Raw genomic sequence first — 7,394 nt, forward strand, 5'->3', positions numbered from 1 at the left:
CCGCCTCCATATTCCCATGCATTGTAGGTCAAACCTTGGCAGGACCAAGGGCTTCCCCTTCCACTGGTTTCCCAGTAAGGCTATTATCTGCTACATATGAAGTTCGAGTCCGGGATAAGTCCATGTATAGTCTTTTGATAGTGGTTTAGTCCCTGGAAGATCTGGATGGTTGGCATTGTTGTTCTTAAAGGGTTACAATTTCCTTCAACCCTTTCAGTCCTTCCTCTAATTCCACCCAAGGGGGTCCTGTTCTCATTTCAGTGTTTTGCTGCTAGCTTTGATTTCTGTATTGGACATGCTCTGGATGCATCTCTCAGGAGAGATTTATATCCAGTCCCTTTCAGCATGCATTTTTTAGCTTCATCAATCTTACCTAGTTTTGGTGACTGTAAATATAGGGGCCACATGTGGGGGAGGCTCTGAATGGCTGTTCCTTCAGTCACTGCTCTAAACTTTGCTTCCATATCTCCTCCTATGGATATTTCCCCCCTCTTAAGGAGTGGGAGCATCCACAATTTGGTCATCCTTCTTGAGCTTCCTGCAATCTGTGGATTGCATTTGGGTAGTTCCAGCTTTAAGTTAAAATCCATTTATCATAGAGTGCATGCCAAGTGTGTTTTTCTGTGATTGGGTTAACTCACTCAGGATGATATTTTCTAGTTCATTCCATTTGCCTATGAATTTTATGAAGTCATTGCTTTGATAGCTGCGAAGTACTCCATTGTACATTTTTTTAAAATCCATTCCTCTGTAAAAGGGCATCTGGGTTTTTTACAGCTTCTCACTATTATAAATAGGGCTACTATGAACATAGTGGAGCATGTGTCTTGTTTAATGTTGGAGCAACATTTGTCTGTATGCCCAGGATTGGTATAACTGGGTCCTCAGGTAGTAGAATGTCCAATTTTCTGAGGAACCTCCAGACTGATTTCCAGAGTGTTTGTACCAGTTTGCAATCCTACCAGCAATGGAGGAGTGTTCCCCTTTCTCTACATCTTCACCAGCATCTTCTGTCATTTGTGGTATTTTTTCCTAGCCATTCTGACTGGTGTGAGGTGGAATCTCAGGGTTGTTCTGATTTGAATTTCCCTACTTACTAAGGATGTTGAAGATTTCTTTAGGTGCTTGCTGTCTATTCAATAATACTCAGCTGATAATGTTTTGTTTAGCTCTGTACCCATTTTTAATAGGGTTATTTTGCTCTCTGTAGTCTGACTTTTTGAGTTCTTTGTATATTTTGGATATTAGCCTTCTATCACATGTAGGAATGGTAAAGATCTTTTCCCAATCATTTGATTGTGGTTTTGTACTAATGACAGTGTTTTTTGCCTTACAAAAAATTTGCATTTTTATGAGGTCCAATTTGTCGATTCTTGATCTTAGAGCATGAGCAATTGGTGTTTCATTCAGGAAATTTTCCCCAGTGCCCATGTGTTTGAGACTCTTCTCCACTTTTTCTTCTATTAGTTTGAGTGTATCTGGTTTTATGTGGAGGTCCTTGATCCACTTGGACTTAAGCTTTGTACATGGTTATAAGAATGGTTCGATTTGCATACTTCTGCATGCTGCCCTCCAGTTGAACCAGCACCATTTGCTGAAAATGCTATCTTTTTTCCATAGGATGGTTTTGGCTCATTTGTCAAAGATCAATTGACCATAGGTGTGTGGGTTCATTTCTGGGTCTTCAGTTCTGTTCCACTGATCTATCTGCCTGTCATGTACCAATACCATACAGTTTTTATGACTATTGTTCTGTAATACTGCTTGAAGTCAGGGAGGGAGACTCCCCTAGAAGTTCTTTTATTGTTGAGTACAGTTTTCAGTATCCTGGGTTTTTTGTTATTCCAAATGAATTTGCAAATTCCTCTTTTGATCTGTGTAAAGAATTGAGTAGGAATTTTGATGGAAATTGCATTGAGTCTGTAGATTGCTTTTGGCAAAATGGCCATCTTTACTATATTAATCCTGCCAATCCATGAACATGCAAGATCTTTTTATCTCCTGAGATCTTCCTCAATTTCATTTTTAAGAAACTTGAAGTTCTAGTCACACAGATCTTTCACTTGCTTAGTTAAAGTCACATGAAGATATATTATTTTGGGACTATTGTGAAGGGTGTCATTTCATTAATTTCTTAGCCTATTTATCTTTAAGTAGAGAAAGGATATTGATTTGTTTGAGTTAATTTTGTACGCTGACACTTTGCTGAAGTTGTGTATCAGTTTACATAGGTCTCTGGTGGAACTTTTGGGGTCACTTAAGTATATTATCATATCATCTGCAACTAGTGATATTTTGATTTCTTCCCTTCCAATTTGTATCCCTTTGACCTCCTTTTGCTGTCTGACTGCTCTGTCTAGGAATTTGAGTACTATATTGAATAAGTAGGGAGACAATGGGCAGCCTTGTCTAGTTCCTGATTTTAGTGGGATTGCTTAAATTTTCTCACCATTTAGTTTGATGTTAGCAACTGGTTTGCTGTACATTGATTTCACTATGTTTAGATATGTGCCTTGAATTCTTGATCTTTTCAGGACTTATATCATGAAGGGGTGTTGAATTTTGTCAAATGCTTTCTCAGCATCTAATGAAATGACCATGTGGTTCCTATCTTTGAATTTATTTATATGACGGATTACATAGATGGATTTTCATATACTAAACCACCCCTACATCCCTGGGAGGAACCCTCCTTGATCATGATGGATGATCATTTTGATATGGTCTTGGATTTGCTTTGCAAGAATTCTATTGAGTATTTTTGCATCAATATTCATAAGGGATATCAGTCTGATATTCTCTTTTTTTGTTGGGTAAATCTGGTCTTCAATAACAATAAGGGAAGAACGCCCACATATACATGAAAGTTGAGCAATCCTCTACTCAATGATAACCTGGTCAAGGAAGAAATAAAGAAAGGAATTAAAGAATTCTTAGAATTTAATGAAAATGAATGTACAACCTACCCAAACTTATGGGACACAATGAAAATTGTGCTAAGAGGAAAATTCATAGCACTGAATGCCTGAAAAAAGAAACAGGAGAAAGCATATAATAGTAGCTTGACAGCAAACTTAAAAGCTCTAGAACCAAAAGAAGGAAACACACCCAGGAGGAGTAGAAGGCAGGAAATAATCAATCTCAGAGCTGAAATCAACCAAGTAGAAACAAAAAGGACTATACAAAGAATCAACAGAACCAAAAGCTGGTTCTTAGTCAAAGTAAACAAACTAGATAAACCCTTAGCCAGACTAACCAGAGGAAACAAAGAGTATGTCCAAATTACCAAAATCAGAAATGAAAAGGCAGAGGAAATTCAAAAAATCATCAGATCCTAATACAAAAGCCTATATTCAACAAAATTTGAAAATCTGCAGGAAATGGACAATTTCCTAGACAGATACCAGGTACCGAAGTTAAATCAGGAACAGATAAGCCATTTAAACAACCCCATAACTCCTAAAGAAATAGAAGCAGCCATTAAAAGTCTCCCAACCAAAGAGAGCCCAGGTCCAGATGGATTCAGAGCAGAATTCTATCAGACCTTCATAGAAGACCTCATACCAATAGTATCCAAACTATTCAACAAAATTGAAACAGATGGAGTGCTACCGAATTCCTTCTATGAAGCCACAATTACCCTTATACCTAAACCATACAAAGACACAACAAAGAAAGAGTACTTCAGACCAATTTCTCTTATGAATATCGACGCAAAAATACTCAATAAAATTCTTGCAAACTGAATCCCAGAGGACATCAAAACGATCATCCTTCATGATCAAGTAGGCTTCCTCCCAGGCATACAGGGATGGTTTAATATGCAGAAAATCATCAAAATACTCCACTATATAAACAAATTGAAAGAAAAAAACCACTGACTATTATATTAGATGCTGAGAAAGCATTTGACAAAATTCAACACCCCTTCATGATAAAAGTACTTGAAAGAATGGGAATTCAAGGCCCATACCTAAGCATAGTAAAAGCCATACACAGCAAACCAGTAGCAAATATTGAACTAAAAGGAGAGAAACTTGAAGCAATCTCACTAAAATCAGGGAATAGATAAGTCTGCCCACTCTCTGCATACTTATTCAATATAGTTCTAGCCAGATCAATCAGACAACAAAAGGAGATCAATGGGATACAGATTGGAAAAGAAGTCAAAATATCAATATTTGCAGATGATATGATAGTATATTTAAGTGATTACAAAAGTTCCACCAGAGAACTACTAAACACCCTTGGCAAAGTGGCTGGGTATAAAATTAACTCAAATAAATCAGTAGCCTTCCTCTACAGAAAAGAGAAACCAGCAGAGAAAGAAATTAGGGAAGCAACACTCTTCATGACAGTCGTAAATAATAGAAAATACCTCAGTGTGACTTTAATCAAGCAAGTGAAAGAGCTGTATGATGAGAATTTCAAGCCTCTGAGGAAAGAAATTGAAAGAAGATCTCAGAAGATGGAAAGATCTCCATGCTCATGGATTGGCAGGATTAATATAGTAAAAAATGGCCATTTTACCAAAAGCGATCTACAGATTCAATGCAATCCCCATCAAAATATCAACCCAAATCCTTAGAGAATTAGACAGAACAATTTGCAAATTCATCTGGAATACCAAAAATCCCAGGATAGCTAAAACTATCCTCAACAATACAAGGAATTCCAGGGTAATCACTATCCCTGAACTCAAGCAGTATTACAGAACAATACTGATAAAAACTGCATGGTATTGGTACACAGACAGACAGATAGACCAGTGGAATAGAATTGAAGACACAGAAATGAAACCACACACCTATGATCACTTGAATTTTGACAAAGGAGCCAAAACCATCCAATGGAAAAAAGATAGCATTTTCAGCAAATGGTGTTGGTTCAACTGGAGGTCAGCAGGTAGAAGAATGAAGATTGATCCAAGCTTATCACCCTGTACAAACCTTAAGTCCAAGTGGATCAAGGGCCTCCACATCAAATCAGGTACACTCAAACTAATAGAAGAAAAAATGGGGAAGAATCTCGAAAACATGGGCATTGTAGATAAGTGGCTATTAGCCAAAGTGCTTGAATTACCCTAGATGCACAGAACACATGAAACTCAAGAAGGATTACGAAAATGCGAATGTTTCACTCCTTCTTTTAAAGGGGAACAAGAAGACCCTTGGCAGGGAATAGGGAGGCCAAGTTTAGAACAGAGGCAGAAGGAACACTCACTCAGAGCCTGCCCCACATGTGGCCATTACATATATAGCCAGCAAACTTGATAAGATTGATGAAGCAAAGAAATGCAGGCTTACAGGAACCGGATGTAGATCTCTCCTGAGAGACACAGCCAGAATACAACAAATACATAGACGAATACCAGCAGCAAACCACTGAACTGAGAATGGGTCCCCAGTTGAAGGATTCAGAAAAAGGACTGAAAGAGCTTGAAGGGGCTTGAGACCCCATATGAACAACAATGCCATCCAACCTGAGCTTTCAGGAACTAAGCCACTATCCAAAGACTATACATATATTGACCCTGGGCTTCAACTCCATAGGTAGCAATGAATAGCCTAATAAGAGCACCAGTGGAAGGGGAAGCCCTTGGTCTTGCCAAGTCTGAACCCCCAGTGAATGTGATTGTTGGGGGGAGGGCGGTAGTGAGGGGAGAATGGGGAGGGGAACACACATATAGAAGGGGAGGAGGATGGGTTAGGGGATGTTGGCCTGGGAACCAGGAAAGTGAATAACAATTGAAATGTAAATAAGACATACCCAATTTAATAAAGATGGAGAAAAAATACCAATGTGACATAAACAATTTAACATATAACATGTTCACACATGAAATAGGCAAAACAGTAAAAATCTATCAACTAAGTAAATGTTAGTTTATTTAGTTATGGCTATTATTACTTTTTGCTTATTCACTTTATATCTGACTCACTTCTGACTCCCCTTCTCTTCCAAGCAGGTGGATCCCCTGGGTATCCCACCACCCTGACAATTCATGCAAGACTAGTTGCTTCCTCTCTCTCTGAGGACAGACAAGGCAGCCTAGCTAGAACAACCTATTATACATATATGCAACAGTTTTAGGGATAGCATCACTCCAGTTGTTTGGAACCCACATGAAGACCAAGTTTTACCTCTGCTCCATGTGTGCAAAGGGAGGGGGGCTAGGTCCAACACCTGTATGTTCTTTGGTTGGTGGTTCAAAATTTGAGAGCTCCTAGGTTCCAGGTTAACTTATTCTGTTACTGTTTCTTTGGAGTTCCTATCCCCTTTAGTGCCCACAATCCTTCCTCCTATTCTTCCTTAAGAGTCCTCAAGTTACATCTACTATTTGTCTATGAGTGGCTGTATCTCCTTGAGACAGCGACTGGATTGAGAATCTCAGTGGACACCTTGCTCCTGTCTTGCAACCATAACAGATATCATTAATAATGTTAGGGATTGGTCCTTGCCCTAAATAATGGTCTCAAGTTGGACCAGTTATTGGTTGGCCATATCCTTAGACTATGCTCCATCCTCTGTGTCTGCGTTAGTTGTCAACAGAAGAAAATTGGATTCAAAGTTTTGTCAGTGGGTTGGTGTCTCTATCACCTGACTGGCCATTCTGTCTGGCTACAGAAGGTGGCCCCTTCAGGTTCCATATCCCCAATGTAGTGAATCACAGCTCTCACATGTTCATTGATTCTTGGGTGCCTCCCTTAATCCAGGTCTCTGTCTTGTCATGGATATGACCCCTACTTCCTCACCCCTGTACATTGCAGATTTCCATTCATTTTCATAGACATTTAGTCATTTATCCTTTCCTTCACACACAGCTGGACCTGAACCCTCATTCTCTCTCTGTCACCCTGCACAATGAGTTTCCTCCATCCTTGTGCCTCTCATGATTTTTATTCCCACTTCTAAGAGAGATTTAAGCTTCCTTATTTGAGCCTCATTTTTTTCTCTGTGGAATGTAACATGGTACCTATATTTTGTGGCTAATGTGCACTTAAAAGTGAGTGGATACCATGCATGTCCTTTGGAGACTGGGTTACTTCAGTCAGGTTTATATTCTCAAGTTCCATCCATTTGACTGCAAATTCATGATGCCTTGCTTTTTAATTACTGAATTGTATCCTACTATGAAGATGTACCACATTTTCTTTATCCATTCTTCAGCTGAGGGACATCTAGTTTGTTTCTAGCTTCTGGCTATTATGAATAAAGCTGCTGTGATCATAGTCGAGGAAATGTCTTTGTGGAATGTTGGAGAATCTTTTGGGTATATGCCCAGGAGTGGTATAGCTGGGTCATTAGGTAAAGCTCTTCCCAGTTTTCTGAGAAACCAGCAAATTGATTTCCAAAGGGGTTACACAAATTTGGGCTTCCACCACCAATGAAGA

This window comes from Rattus norvegicus, chromosome 1 (assembly GCF_036323735.1).
Source record: "Rattus norvegicus strain BN/NHsdMcwi chromosome 1, GRCr8, whole genome shotgun sequence".
NCBI classification, from domain to species: domain Eukaryota; kingdom Metazoa; phylum Chordata; class Mammalia; order Rodentia; family Muridae; genus Rattus; species Rattus norvegicus.